Below are 22,012 nucleotides of genomic sequence, written 5' to 3' on the forward strand. Positions count from 1 at the left end.
CCCCAAGCAGTGTACCCACTCCTTCAGAGGGAACGTAGCTGCATCATGAGCAAGATGACCTCAGCAGTTTCATGTAGATGTCAAACCCTGAGGAACCCCACACTGAAGGCTCTATATAACCAAAGAACACTCCCCAAGCATCATCCTCTAGAAATTACCATCCAAGGTGCACTGGAACCACTGCAAAGCAGTGCCACCCACCTCTAACTCAGACTGCTGCTCCAGAAGGATAACATGGGTGATGATATCAAATGCCTCTGAGAAGTCAAGGAGAATTTATACATTTCCCCCATCTCTCTTCCAACATAGCTCATCATATATATATGAGATATATATTTACACACACACACACACACACACACACACACACACACACACATATATATATATATATATATATATATATATATATATATATATATATATATATCAATTTCTGTGCCAAAACCAGGCTTAAACTCCAAGAGTGTCTGGTCCACAGGCAGGAACCATCCCCTCTTTCTAGGGGGCATGCATCACCTCCCTAACCAAGCCAGTTGTCTCCTCCCTTCTAGCTTTTATCAGCCAAGATGGCTGAGGGTCCAGAGCTCAGGTGGTCTGAACCAAGTACTTTGTCCACATCCTCAAGCCATAACTGAAACTCATCCAACATAACAGGACTGGACAGTGTTCTGGGCACCTCCTGAGATTAATCAGCTGTAACAATGCAGTCAAAGTCCCAACAGATGCAGGTAATTTTTGTCTTTAAAGTACTTTGCAAACAAGTCACAGAGAGCTACCGTCAGTTCTGTCATGTCCTTTGGGACAGACTCTAAAAAGTCCTGCAGTACCCAGAAAAGCTCTGCTGGAGAAGCACAATGTGATTGCAATGGAGTCACTGAAGTATGCCTTCTTTGCTGCCTTCACTGTCACTAGGTATGCTTGAAGATGAGCCCTCACCAGTGTTTGACTGCATCCAACCAGATCTTTCCTCCACTTGCATTTCAACTGTCTCTCAGCTTGTATCCTTGCCCTAAGCTCTGGAGTATATCAAGAAGCCAGATTCCACAAAGTGGGAGAGTGTGCTTAGGGGTGATCGTGTCCACAGTCCGAGCCATACGGATGTTCCAGAAGTCAGCCAGGGCTTTGGCTGGAGTGCCAGTTATATTGATTGGAAAATCCCTCAGAGCCATTTGGAAACTTCAACAGGAATCTCAACAGGAAATGACGTGATAATGACAAGGGAATGATGTCAATATTCCCCACTTTCAGACTGGTGACATGTTAGGAAAGCCCTATGGTCGTCATGGCAGCCATGAAAGCTTGAGCCAACCCAGAGCCAGTCACCTCAGCATGGACATTAAAGTCCCCCAAAAGCAGTACTCTAGGAGTCCTCCACACCTCTCGGTGTCAGCTCGAGCAGGGAAGCTGCTGAGCAGCGAAGTAAACCAGCAGTATCCCTAATACATCCCAATTGCCCAGTGCCAGAAACACACCCTGACAGCTCAAGATCACTCCAGGTGGCCTGACCCATAGCAATCCTAGATTGTTTCCAACCCAATTGGTTTAAGTCTAGATCTTCCCAAATTGGCCCAGTTTGGTTTAGGATTTGGGCTTCAGCCAAATACAGTGCACAGCTCTAGTTTTTAATGCCCTACAGTTTTCTAGACAGCCTGAATTATGTACATCTGGTGTAGACAGCATGGTGCCCTTCAGATGTTGTTGAACTGCAGATCCTATCATGCCTGACTGTTTACCATGGTGCCTGGGGCTTCTGGGAGTTGTAGTCCAACAACATTTAGAATGCACCACATTAGCTAACCCAACCCTCCTGCAATGCTGTTGAGAGCTGTCAACTCAGCTAGTACCGATCTACTTGACACTATATTTTTTTCCTTTCCTGAACTGGGATTGATAGACACGGGTTGGCATGCTGCTGCAACAGATATCACAGCAAGGACGTGATTATCTAACTTGTAAAGGTCAGGCTAGATAAATAGCATCAGTGAAAAGGAAAATTTGATCATATTTTATTTATGCTGGGAAAGATCACATAAAAACCACATTTGGGAGAATAAAACATTAACAGCATTTTTACTACTGCTGTTTAGCATAGTTGAGCAGTCTGAATCCGTATCATCACTTTTAATGGAAGAAAGTAGTATATTTTCATTACCTGACAGGACAGATTTTAAAACAACAACTCTTGGGGTAATTAAGATGTGGATAGAGCCATCTAAATATATCCACTGTTTGTATGTGCCTGAGAGAGAAAGCATCTCATTCTGCAATTATAAAAACCCTCAATTGGTTGTCATTGAGAAATACTGAAATTTCAACAGCAACAAAAACATGCAGAGGGTGGAAATACCTCCCCCTCTTCTCCCTTTTTCTGAATAATAAAAAATTAAATCTAATTAAAATGGCTCCAACAGGAAGCCAAGAGTCTCCAGAGGAGTGCCCACTTGGTTTCAGATAGCTCTATCTCTAGGAGAGGAGAGGGGAGAAACCCCAGCTGCAAGCAATGATCCAGCAGAAGACTAGGTGGAGGAGGATCTCACAGTATAAGGGAACAATGAAATCCCAAGATCCGCAGGAATGAGCAGCTCAGGATCCAGCAGATTATGGGCCTGGCCAATTCCTGGCACAGCTGGGCTATGCCAGTGGAACTCCCTCATCCTGGATCAGCTGGAGATATGCTGGTTTGACACACTCAGGCTGGCTAAGGTGGATGAGCCAAGACAAACGAATTTTAGGCTGGTGCTGTTGGCATCTGTCTGACTCAAGAGACAATGGAGTGAGCCTCCAGAGGTGAAGTCAAACTGTTATGTTAGCAGCACTGAAGTGACCTTCTTGGGGCACAAGCCTGGGCGGTGTGTATGGAGGTCCTGGGCTGCCCAGATGACAAGACCAGTTTTGCTGATCCGATCCAAAGGACAGCAGAGCAGTATGTTTGGCACAAGCTTTGCTGCAGGAGTTTCTGGAAGGAGGTGTACAAGGCACCATCTGACCATCTTAGGTACTCCACTCTGGATTTGTATAGGGTTTACTCCCTAGCCTTTTCTTCTCCTGAAGATATCCCACAAAGCAGTGGAGGTTTAGGATCAAAGTTTTCCTTCTCCTAGATCGCCTACCATCCCAGGTTGACAAGCCCCATCTGCCCCTCAGTTCCCTCTACAGCAGGTGCAGAAACCGCCTTTTTGACCTTTGGACCCACTATTGGTCCCGTACACTCAATCCACCAGAGCTGTGCTGGTCCTGGGGGGGAAGGTTACCGTACGTAGTCAAAGTCCGGTCCTGGGTCACTAGCCTGGAAACAGTTCACAAGGAGTGGGGCGAGGTCCGAAGCAGGAAGCCGAGCGGGGACAGGAACACTGGAGGGTCAGGTCTGGGTCCGGACAGGAGCAGATACTCAACGACGACGTTGCTCCCGCAACCTGGGACCGGGCTGACTGGCCTTTATCTTCTCTGAGGCCAGGGGCGGTCCCGGCCCCCAGGAGACCCGCCTCTCCTGGCCTTAAGGCGAGCACTCCTCCTGGGAGAAACCAGTTCCCTTCGCCTCTCTGCCCTGAGCCTCTGCAGTTCAGGAGAGGCTGAAGGGTTACTGGGCCCAGGGGGAGACTCACCTGTAGGCACTGAGTCCTCAACCACCTCTGGAGCCAGAATGGATTCACCTGGTGCCTGCTCTTGAGGATCCGGCACAGGTGCAGGCACCTCAGAATCAAGGCCCTGCCCTAGTTCAGCCGGCCCTGGAGGCGGGGACTCCTATGCAGGCTGGGATTCCTCCGGTTCACCCTCTGAATCGGATTCCTAGGCCATCACAAGAGCTGTTCTTCACATACAAAGGAAGTCCCTGAGGATGACTTACACTGGACCCCAGCTCCTCTCAGCTCCTCCACATGACCTGGCAACATGTAAAACAAACTTAATTTTAAAGGCTTCTTTTCCTGCTGCTAGGCTTAGGCTGACTCGGCCATCAGCAGCCCCACTCCTGAACTGAGTTTGGATCTGACAGACTTTACGCTGGTTTAACATAATCTGGCATGAATTGTGATGGTTTCCCATATTTAGGATTACTCCTTTAGCCACCATTGGGACATGCTGGGTTAACAGCCCCCGTATGAGTCCATTGGTCTCCAGCTCTGGAACTCCCTGGCCAAGACCCAAATTGTCCTGGCTCAGGTCTTGCCACAGCTCCAGCTTCAGCCCACAGCTCCTAATTGGGGCACCCTGACATGCACACTTAGCTCCCTCCATCACCACAAAAAGGGACACCCTCATTGTAAACCTCAGCCGCAAGCCAGACATGATGTAAAGTTGGAAACCACCCTGAATATGGAACAGAGATAGGGAGCCTGTTCCCCTCCACACATTACTGGACTGTAACTCCCACCATCCCTGGAAGGTCATCCCTGTTATGGAGTTCTCCTCTTGATGTTGTTGCTGTTTTAATGTTATTAGAAATGGAGGGTTATTGTTTCACTTTAGATTTCCCCCTGCAGTATGTCAGGTAAGAGCCTCGTTTCTTTCTTGTCTAGTATGATGTAATGTGAAATGTCAGCCCAGCAAAGCATTTATTATTGCGGTTTTCTGGAGACCCTCTGCAAGCCCAGTGAAGATCAAGAAGGGTGAAATTATTACAGTCTGACAGCTGTAAAAGGTCACCAAGTTAAATTAATTCAGGTTCCCCCACTCCACTCCTTCCGGTGCCTCATAATATATGGGGAAGAAATTAACAAGGGATCTCAAATTCAGTACAGATGAAGTCTGTCAAAGCCCTGTAGATCCGTGAAGACGGTGGATGCAGCAATGATCACTGCTGTCTCTATCATTTTGATGAGCAGGATGCAGAATGTTGGTTAACCAGCAAAAAAATTATTCAATATGACAGAGCTCTTGGGTTTTCATTTCCTTGTGAAATTAGCTCACATCTGGTGTGTTAACAGCACAAGCCCCCTTCAGGCATTTGGCCTGGACATATGTCAACAAAAGTGCATAAAGGGAGGGGTGGAAAGCTCATTCCAGACCCTTCCCAGTATCTCTCTGCATGGGCCTTTTCCACCTTCAGTCTTCATGACTTTAGCATATGCTGGCACTTATGTACAAATGACCTCACGTTCAAGAATCTTGACAAGACAACCACATAAATGACCTTGTGATCAAGAATCCTATTGGTGCCATTCATATACCATTCAAAAGGCCATAAAGAAGGCAACAGGAGAGGCCTCTCCAGCGTGTTACTACTGGAAAAGCCCTCTTCCACCTTATTTCACTTGGCTGGGGGACTAGGAATAGGGCCTTCAAAGAGTAACTTTGGTTCCAGGTAGGTGCAGTTGTGTGAAAGAGAGGACTTTTATAGCTTCTAGGACAAGTTACACCTGCAGAAACTCTTTCCTCTACACTGCTGTTGAAAGAGCAGGAAATTTCTCTCTATCTACCTCCCTTCCTTCATCTCACCACCCTAATGCATGTAGAATTTTAATGGGAGAAGAGGGGACATTGTGCAATGGGAATACCTAATCACAGTACCTGGGAACAATGATAGATCTGGGACACTGTGGAAGATGCAAAATGGTGGCAAATATGATGAGCCTACTTGGCAGGACACTGTTGTAGAATTTATCCTCCCTGTGGAGAAATTCAGTGATGGGGTCTCCCGCATTTTTCTGCACACAGATAGGATGGAGAATTTTCAGAGGCCATTTGCACACAGAGCTCTCATTCACATTTTCTTCTGACTTGGTACACCCTTCATTGTTTTATACACACATTCAATAGTTGCAAAATACTCTAACTGAGATTTGTAAGACAGTAGAGAGGTGCTTCTTTCCCCTCCGCTATTTCAAATGAAACTGACATCTTGACGGGAAACAGATGCCTGATATCACAAGGGCACATATGGGAACATATATTTGCCAGACCAAATCATCAATTTCCCCACTCTCCCAATAGGAGAGAGAGAGAGAGAGAGAGAGAGAGAGAGAGAGAGAGAGAGAGAGAGAGAATGAGCAGACGCCTCAAACTTGTGATGATGCTCATTACAGGGTATTATTCAAAGCAGAGAATGTAGCAAGCTGCTTCCCAGAGCTGCCAGGTAATGAAGTTCACTAACTTTTCTAGGTGCATTGCCAGCTTTCTGGCAGGTTATAAGATAGCTGAAATTTCAGGCTTTTGCAGCACACACAGTACATGACTCAAATGTGGCAGTCTGATTTATCTGTTTGCTTATTTATTAGATCTGCAGGGTGCATCGTTATCAATGGTACACATCTGAAATCTGGCATCCAGGTACCATGGCAGTTGGTGGGGTTTCACTCTGCAAAAGAACAATAAGTTAAAATTGAAATTTAAATACAAGTCAAATGTATTTACAATATTTAAAAAGTTTGAAGAAAAAAGGGTGAGGGAGTTCATTTATAACCAGGCATCCCCAACCTGCGGCCCTCCAGATGTTTTGGCCTAGAACTCCCATGATCCCAGCTAACAGAACCAGTGATCAGGGATGATGGGAATTGTAGTCCAAAACATCTGGAGGGCCGAAGGTTGGGAATGCCTGGGTCAACCCCAGAAACCATCTCCAGGAGCTGCCCTCTGCTAGATACGTTAGTTTAGACCAAAGAAATGCTGGGAGATATTCAGTGGTAATTGCAAAGTTTGCAATCCCTGCCCTGTGAAGGACCATAGGTGCTATCCAGCTACATAGATCTAATAAGATTTTGGCTTGCACAATGGCACTTGAACTCTGATAATGTCTCCTGCTTTCCTGGATGGAGGCTTGACAGGGATGTATGAGTAGGAAGAAACTAGTCTACTGTACACAGCTCAAAGTCACATTCATTGTTCCACATTCATTCAAAATACATTCATTCATTAATGTATTTTTAATCTTTTGTTGGAAGCCGCCCAGAGCCATGGGCGGGGTATAGATATATTATTATTATTATTATTATTATTATTATTATTATTATTATTATTATTATTATCATCATCATCATCATCATCATCATCATCATCTGCTTTGCCTCTTCCCAACACCACAGGGATGTGGCCCCTAAAAGAGATTGTGGCTCTCAAGTTACAAAAAGTTGCCCAGCCTTGCTCTAAGCCCTTCAATGTCCACCCTCCCATTAAAAAAAAAAACAACCATTGCATTTTCCAAAGAGAATGAATGCAGAACAACACAACAGAGAAAGCCTGGCTCCCTCACATTGCATTTCCTTCATTGCTTTTGGGGCTTCACTTTAACATTACAGCAGTTGTGACAACATAAGCCAACGCAGAAGACAAGCCAGTCATCAGAAGCAAACGACTGCTTCCAAAATTCTTTTCTATTCCTCCCCCCAAGCCGCCACATTAGGGAAAGTGATTCATGCTTCACAAAGTCCTGCCAGTTATTACCATGTGTTAAATTGTGATCGGCAAACACAAGCTGTTCTTAAACAAGAACAAAACGGCAAAACCAGATGGTTTCCTTTTAAGGTCAAGTGAAGTTTTCTGGAATGCAAGAATATATTTCCCACCCCACTCCCCAGCTGGCAATTCCCACATGTAAACAACCTGGTTCTTATCTTTTTCAAGTGGTGTTACTGCACTCATCCCTACCCACTCTACTGGAAAAGACATATTACTCTAAGGAAAACTAGAAGGGGGGAATGGGGAGGAAAATAGCACATGGTCCACTCTCTGCATACTATTTTGCTTTACTTATATTTAAGATAAATGTTGCAAGAAAGCTAGAGTAGCAACTTTTCCTTTTTTGCACGTAGGGGGAAAAATCAAATATTTGGCAGCATCAGGATTGATCTATGCACGCTGATGGTTCTGAATTAGTGATGAGTTAGTCAAGTAAAGCAGAATCATGATGCTACTCTCAATTGTCTATTCTGGTTCAAAGTGCAGGTGGGACATGATCCAGCCCCTCCTTCCCACACACCCTTCCTACATATAGAAAGCTAAGAGAAAATGCTAAGCTAGAAAGAACTCTTCTCCTTAACAAGCTAGGTTATTATATGAAGGAAAGTGCATTTGTGTGTATGTATATTAGGCCACAAGATCTTCCTTCTATCTGCACAATTTATCATTCTGATTTGTTAATGGGTTGCTCTGTGCTCTTGCTCCTTCCATCCATACTCCAGCTTCTGACCTTCTGTATAAAAGCAATCTCTATGTTTTCCATTCACTATAATTATTGGATGAATTATTGTATTTTAATATTTTGCTGGAAGCCACCCAGAGTGGCTGGGGAAACCCAGCCAGATGGGCAGGGTATAAATGAATTATTATTATTATTGTTGTTGTTGTTGTTGTTGTTATTTCAAAAAATAAAGTAGAACCTCTACTTACGTGCTGCTCTACTTAGGCCTGTTCCGAGTCGTGAACGCGGCAAATCTGGAAGTAAGCACCGGGTTTGCCGTGATTTGCACACTCGCAGAAGCGGCCACCGCCATCTGCACATGCGCAGAAGCGGGCTGCCACCAAATGCTCCTGTGCACAATGCGCTTCTACCAGCGACCCGTTTCGCCATAAGGACGGGCCTCTGGAACGGATTGTGGTCGTGAGTAGAGGTTCCACTGTAGCTCATAGAATCATAGAAACATAGAATTGGAAGGGACATGAGGGCCATCTAGTCCAATGCCCTGCAATGCAGGAATCTCAGCTGGCCATCCAAACTCTGCTTAAAAACCACCACCAATTGTGTGGTTGAACATCTCAAAGTTTTAAATGGCTATCTTCACTGCTCTAATGTGTAAGAGGGAGAATAAAGCAGGACTTGCTGGCCCCATTCTCTTTGTTGTGCTCCAGAAGCATGGCCATTCACTCTCTGTGCATTAGAGGGCAAAAGTCTCTGGTGGGGATTTCTGCTGGATGCATGAAGGTCCTCTGTGTGATTTAGAAGTTGGAACCCTGATTGTACAAGTTTCTAACTGTGTGAGCCCAACAGGCTCCCTGTTGAAGACCTTCTCCTCCACCATGTGGAAGACAATGGGATCCAGCGATGAGGAGGAGAGGATATGAGACTAGCAAAAAGGCCACATAAGGCTGAAAATGTTGCCTAATCAGTTTGTGCTCTGAAAAGGCCAAGGCCACATTCACACCATAGATTTAAAGCACTATGATACCACTTTAAATAGTTGTGACTTCTCCCAAAGAATCATGAGAATTGTAGTTTGCTAAGGGGCCTCCTATTCCCCTCAAAAAACTACAATCCCCAGAATTCCCTGGGAAGAAGAATTGATTGTACAATTGATTGTACAATTCTCTGGGAATTGTAGTTCTAGGGCAAAAGGGATTTCTTAGCAACTCAGCATACTTGACAAACTACACTTCCCAGAATTCTTTGGGGGAAACTATGGCTGTTTAAAGTGATATCATAGTGCTTTAAATATGTCCAAGGACACATTATTGTGGCTTGTTTTGCTTATTGCACTTTAATATACATTACCATCCTTTGGTGAGCATCTTGCTAGCAGGAGTTCATGTCCTTTTAAAATCAATCTGTAACAGAAAAAGAATGAATGATAGCATTAAAAGCAATTTAAATCATTTGTTTATGATGAGCATCTATTTCGTCCGAAATGGATAATACATTTTTTTTCTTTTCCAAAAAGCCAATAACTAAAAAGAAAGAATAGAAATGACATGACACAGCTATAACGATGCCATATAGTAATCAAATATTAATGATCTTCTAAATGTTATTGTGCAGTTAAATTAAATTATTGTCAGACGCTGGCAGAACAAACAACTCCTCTTCTCCAAAGGAAATGGAATTAAATCAAATATTTGACCATTTAACAGCCGTTTCATTGTCCCTTTTGTCACTCGGAATTTCTTCAGCTAGAAAATGAATCCACAATATTAGCAAGGGTTGCCGGCGGGTGGGGAGTGGGGAGAGAAACAGATGCATGAAATAAAAAAGGAAGAAAATACCTTCCTCTGACAAGGATTATTATATGCTCCAATTATGTAATTATTGGAGTTAAGAATTCACAAATTGCATTGCACTGCGTGTTTAGCTTGCTTTCCTAACCTTCCATTTGTACAAAGTCATCATTAATTATCCTCATGAGTGACAGTTTTTACTTTGGAAGGCTGTGTTTAATGTTCGGCATTAAAATTATGAAATTCTTTCATCCCACACCGATTGTGTTTCCTTAAGTGGCCTAAATTACAGTAGGTGCCTGATTCTTGTGAGTCTGAGAAATTTCCAGCTATTATAAAATGCCACATCATTGCTTGTCCTAATTCCTTTTTTTGCTTCCCACTTAAACCATTTGATGCATCTTTGCTGTATTCACAGTGCTAAGTGATAATGGTAGAAATTCAGGCGAAAGGATGTCATGCTCACAGTTTTTGTGTTGCTGTTGTTTTCACCACCTTTTGTTTTGTTTTGTTTTAAAGACCAGATGCAGCATTCATAGCCCAACTGGAGAGCAATTGTTTTCTTTAACCAGAGCAGGTATCAGATTATTTTGTGTGATTCTAATTATTTGAAATATCCAGATCCACAGGAGAGCCAAAGAACTTGCATTGTCATTCCAGGCTTAGGTATATGAATAACTCTTAGCCTCAACTGTTCAAATATTTGAAGTTATGGATCAGCAAAAGTACAAGAGTGAGTCATACCTTGCCCCAGGACAGATAACACCTCCCTCTTGTCCCGTTGCCAATCTAGATGGAAAACAGATGCAGGGAACTATTGCATTGTGCCAAATGCTCTTTTTCAGTTACTGAGGGATATGAAATCAGGGGGGAGATCCAGTCTTCAGGGGCACAGGAGAAAATAGGGGGGGGGGGTTCTCCCCAAACTGCTAATAACAGAGACTTCTCTCATCACTTTTCCACTTAAAGGGTTTTTGCCAACAAATTAGACCCAAGACACAAACTTGGGGTGATGGTGATATTTATTAAAATATAACAATTTTGAGGATCTGCAAATAACAACAACAATAACTTGATTAACCAAATCTAAATATAGTCCAGCCAGGGAAACTTCCTAATTTGGATAATTTGAGAACCTCCCTACTCATGAGCATGTTTGCGGGCACCGTCTGTGGTGTCAGAGAAATGGATTGGAAGGAACCCTTCCTCCTTGCTCTGAGCACGTTGGGTATATGAACTCGACAAATTCATGGCCCCTCTAGCTCAGCATTCACCCCAGAACACATGCCAAGAATAAGGGCACCCCTAATGATTGTTGCAAAGCGTAGGGTGGCCAAGAGTGCCCTTAATTCAATAGTGCTGCCTTTGATTACCACATCACTTATAGGAACCAACTTCAGGGGGCTGTGGGTGCTTGGGCACCCACAATAATATAATTGTGGGGTCTGGGCACCCACAAATTCAATGGAAAAAGCCGGCAGGTGGCAGTGGTACTGCCTCCGAGAGAGAAGCAGCTTAGCTCCATGAGCAAGGCACCCTTTTCCAGGGGGTGGGGCTCAGATGCGGAAGCATGAGTCCCTCTCCATGGAAAAGGGTGCCGCACTGGCTGCAGATAGCAGGAAGAAGAGGAGTTGCCGCCGCTCGCCGCAACATGAATGCACACGCCTGTATGTCTGCGTTGCTGCAGCAGGCAACCACAATCCTGAGGACAAGATGGCGTCCTGTATCACTCTCAATCTGTCTTTCCAGCCCAGACTAACCACCAGTTAAACCAAACAAAAACAATGCCACTCCGAACACAATGCTCCCAACAGTATGACATAGGCAAAAATAGAAAGTCCAGGGCCAATTTAAAAACCCTACTCCACCTTTGAAGAAGAGTTTGGATTTGATATCCCGCTTTATCACTACCCGAAGGAGTCTCAAAGTGGCTGACATTCTCCTTTCCCTTCCTCCGCCACAACAAACACTCTGTGAGGTGAGTGGGGCTGAGAGACTTCAGAGAAGTGTGACTGGCCCAAGGTCACCCAGCAGCTGCATGTGGAGGAGCAGAGACGCGAACCCGGTTCACCAGATTACGAGTCTGCCGCTCTTAACCACTACACCAGGCAACTAGCCCAAGCCCATACTGCAGAGGGAGGGAGGGAGGGAGGGAGGATGCAGCAAAGAACAGACTGGATAGCTTGGGGAGGAGCAATCCTATAACAGCCAGCTTTGCTCCTCCTGCTGATTGGCCCCTTCAGTCAGCTGACACGCCCCACATGTCCTCTTTGGAGGGGAGAGATGTGGCCAGATTTTCCCCCACTGTTTGGGTTTGCATTGCAGCCACGGTGAGTGTCTGTGGTGCTCTTGGTGCACTCTCCACCCACTCACACTGCTCCTGTGGAAAGTTTGGGTGCCTGGTTGCCTCACCCCAAAAGGATATTGCAGAGCTGGAAAAGGTTCATAAAAGGCTGATCAACTTTATCAAGGGGATGGAGTAACTATGAAGAAAGAACGGATTGTTTGGCACATTTTAGTTTAGAGAAAAGGTAAGAGGTGGCATGATAAGATTATGCATGTCATGGATAAACTGGATGGAAAAATAGTTTCTCTGCTTTTCACATAACTTTAGAACTCATGGACATTCAATGAAGTTGAATTTTAGAAGATGAAATAAAGTACTTCTTCACACAGCACATAGTTTAACTGTGGAGTTTGCTCTCTCTCAGGAAGCAGCACTGGTCAACAACTTGGAAGAAGAAGAGTTTGGATTTGATATCCCGCTTTATCACTACCCGAAGGAGTCTCTGTTGGTGTAAAGCAGAGTTCCGTGCCCAGCGGAAGGATGAGGAGTACGTACTACATACTCTATATTGCTTTATTTACAGTTCAAAGCAGTTATATTACAGAAAAACATCTTGCCTCTGCCGGAGCAGATAATGCATCCTCTCTCCTCGACAGCTTGGAGAGAATCACACAGTGAAAAACAGGAAACCAGTGTACGTCACATCCAGTCTCCCTTTCCCGTGAGAAACTCCAACAGTACAGACTGTGGAATGTAAACACCTGTCTCGTGACAAGCCCTTTCGCTGCACAGTGAAGGAAAGCAGAAACCAACATCCTCCCCCTTTCTGTGAACATCACTGGGCAGCGTGTTCGTACAATATCAGTACAAACCCAACTTCTGCACATAGGTACAGTGTTGATCCCTTGATACAATCTTGGACAATACATCAGCAGGAATTTCATTACCTGGCATATAGGACACCGTTACGAGTCCCTTCTGAATACATTCCCTAGCATGCTGCAACTTTAATTGCAAGTGCTTCGTGCTTTGCTTACAACCTTCAGACTTCAGCAAAGCCAAACATGCTTTGTTGTCCTGGTAAACCTGGATTGGACATTTGACAGGAATTTTCATATCTTTGCACAATTGTACTAACCATTCACAATCCTTAAGTGAATAAGACAGTGCATTCAGTTCAGCTTCACAAGTACTTAAGCTAACTGTTGTTTGCTTCTTGCATGACCAATCAAACAGACCCTGATTGTACATGTAGCAAACTCCAGACGTACTTTTCCTGTCTGCAGTGTCACTTCCAAAACTTGCATCTGCAAATATCTCAAGACCACCAGACTTCTGATTGTTAAATCTCAGTCTGTAATGCATAGTGCCTTTCAAATACCGTGCTATGCGTTTCAGAGCTTTCCAATCCTTGACACTAGGATTGTTGACTTGTCTGCTTAGCAAATTACAGCTAACAGCAATGTCTGGTCTTGAACATCTGGCAATGAAGTTTAGCTTGCCTAGCACACTTCTGTACAGTGTAGTGTCAGAAAATGCTTCTTCAGTGTCATCTACCTGATAACCTGTTGTCATCGGTGTGTCTACAGGGTTAGCATCCATCAGGTTTAGTTTGCTTAACACATCAGCAATTTTCCGTGACTGGTGTACTAGAATGTTACCATCTTGATCTCTTTCTATTTCCAGAGATAGGTAGTTGTTTACCTCACCAAGATCTTTCATGTCAAAGTGCTCTTTCAGTTGAGCTAGGGCGTTATTGTACAATGCGACATCTTTCCAAAAGAATAATAAATCATCAACATAAAACAAACAGTACAGTTTCTTTTGCCCCTCCTCTTTGACAAATACACATGGATCAGCTTTCCCTTGTTGAAAACCTAGAGAAAACAATACTTCAGTGAGTTTTGTGTGCCAACACCGTGCACTTTGTTTGAGACCATAAAGGGATTTCTTCAGAGCACAAACAAATCCCTGTTTTACCTGTACGCCATCAGGTGGAAGCATATAAAGTGATTCATCTAGAGATCCGTACAGAAAAGCTGTATTAATATCATGGTGACTAATGTGTAGATTTTCCTCTGCAGCTAGCTTGAGCATAAGCCTAATGCTTTCATATCTCACTGTGGGTGAGTAGGTCTCGTGATAGTCTTCACCTGGTACCTGTGCAAAACCTCTGGCTACCAATCTGGCTTTGTGTCTGACTATCTTGCCATTTTGATCTGTCTTCGCTTTGAAGACCCATTTGCTTCCAAGCAGTTTCATTCCTGGAACTACTGGAACTAGCTTCCATGTTTTGTTCCTTTCTAAGGAATCAAGCTCAGCCTTCATGGCATTTAACCATGGCTCAGCTTCCTTTGAATCCAAACCCTGGATTTCTTGGAAACTTGAAGGTTCAAATACCTTCTTGGAGCTTTTAACAGCTGTCACTGCTATCGTAGCAAACTCATCAGCAAATCTCTTTGGAGGTTTGCCTTTTGTGGCTCTTTGTGACCTACGAATTAGCCTTAAGTCTTCAACACTCTCCTCTTCCTTCTTGGGAGAAAAACGACCTATTGTGAACAATGGTTCCTCCAATTCTTGATCAGAGCTTTCAGAGGGTCGCATAGAGGCTTTCGCACTCTTGAAATCCTCTGAATCACCCGATTCAGTTTCAGATTCAGACTCAGAACCTTCATCAGTGGGTGTGGGTTGTTGTGGTTGCTTTTGACTATCCTCAGTCTCATCACCGTCATCAGGATAACATTGGAAAATTCCCACATTCTCCCCCCACTTTGCATTGTACTCAACACTTCTCGTGAGCTTAATTGTCTTAGAGTGAGTCATCATTATTCTGTAAGACCCTTTCTGATAACCTAGAAAGATACCATGCAATCCACGCTTGTCTAACTTGGAATTTTGTGGTGAATGAACCCACATGTCAGAACCAAAAATTTTCATGTGTTTGATGTATGGCTTCTTGCCAAACATCTTCTCATAGGGGGTACAACCAATCGCTGAAGATAACCTGCGATTGTAACTGTAAACAAAACACGAGAGAGATTCGGCCCAATAACTCTCTGGAAGATTGGCATCATGCAGCAAGGTTTTTAACCCTTGAAGCAATGTCTGATTTGCCCGTTCCGCAAGTCCATTCTGCCATGGCGAGCGAGGACTAGACAAATCGTGTTGAATTCCTTTCTCAGTCAGAAAAGCTTCAAACTGCTGAGAAGTGAATTCTCCCCCGCGATCACTGAAAAGAGTCTTTATCTTCTTACCATGCACATTTTCCAACCAAGCACAGAATTCCTTGAACCTAGGAAAAGCCTCTGATTTCTGCTTGAGATTGTACACAAAAATATACCTCGAAAATGCGTCAATGAGAACCATGAAGTACCTATTTCCACCCAAAGAGGGCGATAGTGGTCCAACCAAATCAGCATGAACAATTTGGTATGGTTCCGTAGCTTGCCTACTAGACACCTTACCTTTCGCAGCCATTTTCACCTTGTTTGCTGCGCATGCTTTGCACTTCATGTGGTACTTGCAGGGTTTAATAGTCATACCTTCAACCAAGGCAGGCATTTTAGATACTGCCTCAAAATGCAAATGACCAAATTTTCGATGAAAATCATGAATACATTCTGCATGCAAACTTTTGTTAGAACCTGCAATACAACAAGTGTCATCCTGCACAACATCATCATAATACAAAACAAACAAACGATCAACATATTCAGCATGCAATACATAGTCATTTTTCTTTGTGATGATGCACTTCTTGTTCTTGAAGGACACGTCAATGTTCCGCTCATTCAGCTGTCCAACGCTGAGAAGATTATGTTTGGCGTCTGGCACGTAAAGGACATTCTGTATCGATAAGGCCAAACTGTGAAGAACAACAGTTCCGTAGCCTTTACTGGGAATAGTGTGGTCATCCGCCTGGTGAATCGCACCTTCCTGCGGTGTAAAAGACACAAACAGTCTCTTATCATTGCACATGTGGTGGGTCGCCGCCGAATCAACAACGAAGAAAGATCTAGACGTCTTCTGGACCTCTGCAACCTTTGGAGTGAAGCGTGAAACCATAGCTTTGTGCTGCGTTGTCCTAGACACCGGACCTTTGCCTTTGCCTCGGCCTTTTCCACGCGATGAGCTTTCGCTGCGCTGCTCTGTCTTGGCCTTGGGATATCTGCATTCCCTCTTCATATGGCCTAGACGTCCACACGAGTAGCATTTCACTGCCTTCAAAGCTTTGGCGCCATCTGGTGGTTCCACTGCACTATGGGATGACGTCTGTGAAGACTCCCCCTTGCCCATGCAGCTAGCACCCCGGCGATCTGCTTCATTTAAAACCACGGCAGTAACAAAGTCCACTGTCAGCTGAGCTGTTGGCTGCACAGCAATCTGGGTTGCAACAGACTCCCAACCTGAACCCAAAGATTGTAGTATCATGAAAGAATACACAGCCTCTGGAAAGTTGAGTCCTCTCTGTTGCAGCTCATGTCTCAGATTTTGCATCTCCATCAGATGTAAACGCACATCTCCACCTTCAGCAAGAGCCATATTATGCAGCTTGTTAAAGTAAAACATAGTAGATCCAGCTTCTGTCCTTAAGTGAGCCTCTCTCAAAGAATCCCAAATTTCTCTGGCTGAGGTCTTATCACACAATAGACAGAGCTCTTCTGGGGATACTATCAATGTAAGTGTTCCCCGTGCTTTGGAATCCTTAGCTTTCCATGCATCTGTAACTGGAGCTGGGGGGGTTTCTGTAATCACCTCAAACAAACCCTCTTTCCGCAGAATTGCCTCTGCATACAAAACCCAGTCCGCATAATTTTTCTTGTTGAGCTTAGGAATCCCACAAGCATCCTGAAGGGCCATCATGACTCTGGCATTAGCCTTCAGCGTCATATATGCTGCTTTAAATCTTGCTGCGTCACTGCTGCAGCTGCCTTATTCCAAAGGCGCTTTTAAAAGTTACTTTCGATTTCCCCAGCATAGTAACTTGTGCCTGGGAGCCTTTTGCGTATTCCCGGCAAAACGGCTTTAAAAGTTCAAAGTCCAGCCATAAAGCCATTAACTGGAAGCTGGCAGGCTGCCCGGAGCAGTAGCACATACCTCATCAATCATGTTTACGCGCAGAGCAGATTCCGATCCGATCTGTCCCTCTGCATTCCGATCCTTTGCCGGCACTCCGATTCGACCTCTGGAGCCCATAACCACGTGTTGGTGTAAAGCAGAGTTCCGTGCCCAGCGGAAGGATGAGGAGTACGTACTACATACTCTATATTGCTTTATTTACAGTTCAAAGCAGTTATATTACAGAAAAACATCTTGCCTCTGCCGGAGCAGATAATGCATCCTCTCTCCTCGACAGCTTGGAGAGAATCACACAGTGAAAAACAGGAAACCAGTGTACGTCACATCCAGTCTCCCTTTCCCGTGAGAAACTCCAACAGTACAGACTGTGGAATGTAAACACCTGTCTCGTGACAAGCCCTTTCGCTGCACAGTGAAGGAAAGCAGAAACCAACAGTCTCAAAGCGGCTCACAATCTCCTTTCCCTTCCTCCCCCACAACAAACACTCTGTGAGGTGAGTGAGGCTGAGAGACTTCAGAGAAGTGTGACTGGCCCAAGGTCAGCCAGCAGCTGCATGTGAAAGAGTGGGGAATCAAACCCGGTTCACCAGATTACAAGGCCACCGCTCTTAACCACTACACCACACTGGCTTACTTTCAAATAGGATTGGACAGATTCATGAGGAGTAAGGCTTCTGGTGGCTGCTAGCAATGATGGCTATGCTCTGCCTCCATGGTCAGAGGCAGCAATTCTTCCAAATATCAGTTGCAAGAAACCACAGGGGAAAGAGTGCTCTTGTGTACAGGTTCTACTTTCAGGTATCTCACAGGCATCTGGCTGGTCATTGTGAGAACAAGATGCTGAATTAGATGATCCATCAGGTTCTTCTTATGTTCAGATATTAATGTCTTGATATATCATCCATTCTTCCTTCTGGATATTTATTGTTATATGAGTCTACAGTGGTACCTCTGGTTACATACTTAATTCATTCCGGAGGTCTGTTCTTAACCTGAACCTGAACCTGAAACTGTTCTTAACCTGAAGCTAATGGGGCCTCCTGCTGCTGCTGCACTGCTGCTGCATGATTTCTGTTCTCATCCTGAAGCAAAGTTCTTAACCCGAGGTACTATTTCTGGGTTAGTGGAGTCTGTAACCTGAAGCGTATGTAACCCAAGGTACCGCTGTATAAGAGAAGAGGAAGGGAAAGCTCAGCAAGAATGGAAATTCTACTTCCTCATCCCTTTCTGTGGAACCCTTGATCTTACTAGTGTCTTAGGAGGCACAAAAGCAATCTCTATCATCCACTTGCTCACATAAGGATGCTTCTGAACAGCTGGGATGAGGTTCATTATGGTGTTGGATGCAATGGTAAGTTCAGTTGTGCTAAATTATTAAAAACCTATAACAAACTCTCAGAGAAGATAATATATTTTGATGCGACCATGGGTGGGGAGAGAGGGGTGGTATTTAACATCTGCTTCCTCATCAAGGTGGATAATGAATACATATACTGGAAAGAAAGGCTATGTTTCTGAGTCTCTCTAATGTTACTAATGACTCTGAAGATTCCCTGTCTCATATGTCTGCCTTCATTCTGTCGGACAGAGTCTATATGGAGGGGATTTATCTCAAATACCATACTTTGATTTATTTGACAAATGCTGCTAACATTCCTGTGAATTTTGCAATTCACCACTTCATGAAGTTGGGAAGATGAGTAATATCCCTCCTTCAACATAGGTAACAAGTGTCTATTCTCCTGTATCTAAAAAAAATATGAATCTTGCCAAAACATACTGAAACTTTATAAAAAACATTTCTGAAAAATCAATCACTCAAAAGCCCACACATATAGGTAACTGGGTGGTCTTACAGACACTATTGGGTCCACTGTCTCATTTTTAATTGTCTACATTTGGGAACCAGAACAATGGGATATAAGAATTGGCTTGATGAGTATTTATTTATTTATTTATTTCAATGTATATCCCACCTTACTGTATGAAGCACTCAAGCCCTAGTAACTGTTGTCATTTCTTGCACTGGTAAATTCCATACCTTCTTTTATTTATCTTAATAATGTATATACCCCTCTTTTGTCCTCCACAAATGAATTTCTCAAGGCAGCTTACCAATAATAGCAAGCATTAAAGTAACGATAACCTAATCATGTATTAACAATGCTAAAAACTGAAAAAGGACGAAAAAAAGCAAAAGAGCAGCATGCTAACAATCAACACATTGAGCAACTATTGAATCACAAATTTTGCTTTAAAAGGGATGTTTCCAATTGCCAGAGGAACACACATTTATATATGTAGGAAGATAGGAAACTGCTATACATCATTGGTCCATATTGCCAGCACTGGTTGGTTGGCAGCATCTTTCCAGGGTGTGTAGCAGGGCCCTTTCCCAAGCCTACTGAAAGATGCTAGAGGTTGAACCTTGGACCTCCTGCATGCACAGCAGATGCTCGACCACTGAGCTATGGGCCTTCGTACCAGGGCTGGCCTGCCCATGAGACAAGGTGAGCTAATTGTCATGGGTGGCAAGATCCACAGGGGCAGCAGATCTGGCCTCCAAGAAACACATCATCTGCTATCGCGGTAGCAAAAGCAGCTGCAGTGGGCTCCTTGGAAGCCAGATCTGCCACCTCCTTGGCAGTTTCTCCCACCCCATCATGCCGCCTCCACAGCAGTCTCCACCCATTCCTAGGGTCTTCTGAGGAGCCCTCTGGGGTCTTCTTGGGCCTGCACCCACTTGGCATGATTCAGAGTGGGCTCCATTCCCCATGATGGCCATTGAGTCCCAATTCAACCATCAGCTAAGGTTTATTTGTTTCCCACCACCACTCCTGATGTAATATTCTTCACCCACCAGCTTGTTCCCAACATAGATGGAGTTCAGCAGTTGACTGGGAGGGGGGCATAATTTTGAACATAATTGTTGCACAGGAAGAATAAAGAAAAACTCCCAAACAGCTGCTGGAAATGTACGTCCTTCCCAACAAACAAAGACACAAGTATAAATATTACTGTTTATGCTATCATATAATTTGTGTACCTGAATCATTGCATTCCCCACCTCAGCTCTTTCTTCCCTCTTCTTCCCTCCCTCCTCTCTCCCCTTATGCTTTATGAATGAAAAACAAGTACCTCGACTTCAGGTTTGATAAAAAAAGAAGTAGATTTACTACTAGAGCAAGGGTTTCATCAAGATCTATGTTTTCTGTTATCTCCAGTAATAATGATGGGAGTAGATTGCTGATAAACTTGTTCGATGCTGCCCAGAGAGAACAATTAGATCAAATGGATTTAAGCTGCAGGAGGGTATATTTTAGTTGAACCAATAGGAGAGTCTTCCTGGTGGTAAGAGCAGTTTGGCGATGGAGCCAATTGCCAAGAGGGTTGGTAGGAACTTCCTCATTGGGGGTCTTCAAGCATAGGCTGGGTGGGTGTCCAGCCTAGCTCTGCAAGGGCTGTAGCTCAGTGGTACAGCAAGGTCACAGATTCAATCCCCAGCATCTCCAGGGAGGGAGAAGCCCCTGCCTAAAACCTTGGAGAACCAGTCCCAGTCAATGTAAATGATACTGAGCTAGCTGGACCAACTGAATGACTGGAAAATAATTGCTAAGGCAGCTTCCTGTGTTACTGTTTCCTTTTGCATAGCCTGCAACTCTATGCTTTTATGAACTGGGGTGGCTTGGCCTCATCTGAATGCAAAATTACTGCAGTCAAGTTTTCCATTTAAGCCACTTAGGCTTTAAAAAATTCTCTCCTCGTAGACACTTGCCCGCTGACAAATATTCAGTGTTTTTCTTTGGCCTTGCTTTTCAGGTGAGTAATTAAACTGACAACTTTTTCAGTGGTTACTTTTCCTAGATGACACAGATTTTAATATTAATGCATTTCCACAACTTCCTGCCATAGATCACCAAGAGTCCTAATTTATTAGGGGAACCTTGACAGCCCCTTTGTGTCACGTTAAGATGAAGAAGAAGATGAGCAATGATTCCTGAATGCATCAAGAGCCCAGCGGCTATGGTGTGTGTGTGTTGTGCCAAATCTCCTTCCATTCAAAAGAATTGTTGATGTAACAAATAGACAGGGATGAAAAATGAATGACAGGCTGCTGCCAAGTGCATTAAAAAACAAACCAAAAACAAAAATAAAACCAACAGAATGGCATCTTGCCGGCTCTTTACCATTGTTTCTTCATTCATGATTCTTTTCTTTTCCACATAAGAGACTAGGTTGATTGGAGAATTCAACCTGCTTGCTGACTTCCTTAAAGAATGGTTCTGCAGAAATATATCAGTTAAAGTAAAGTTGTTGAAAGTTGTTATTCCACTTGCCCTGAGAACAGCCCACAGTCATGACAATAATCCAGAGGAATCGTGTTTTTAAATTGAGCTTCAGTAAACTGCCTGTCTAAAGATTTAGTCCTGGTGAGGGAGCCCTATGGGCTTTTCTCCTTCTCTGCTGCATTGTTGACAAATGGTGCCGAATGCTCTTGAAAACTCCACAGTATGAAGTAAAAGAGAGAGAGAAAAGAATTTAGAGCTTACTCTAGCCTTACATTGGATTGCCCAAGAGGTGGGCAAGTAAAATTGTAGATAAAGCACAGCTTAAATTTGCAAACCAGTTAAAAACTAATATGCACCAAACCATCATAATTAAAAACAATGATAAAGGATTAATAAACTTTTAAAAACAAGTATAGGTAGCTGTATCACATGCCCAGGTAGCTGATTCCAATAAGTTAAGAAAGAATGAAGTGGAATCCTATTATGAATAAGACTC

The sequence above is a fragment of the Podarcis muralis genome, chromosome 5 (assembly GCF_964188315.1).
Source record: "Podarcis muralis chromosome 5, rPodMur119.hap1.1, whole genome shotgun sequence".
Taxonomy (NCBI): domain Eukaryota; kingdom Metazoa; phylum Chordata; class Lepidosauria; order Squamata; family Lacertidae; genus Podarcis; species Podarcis muralis.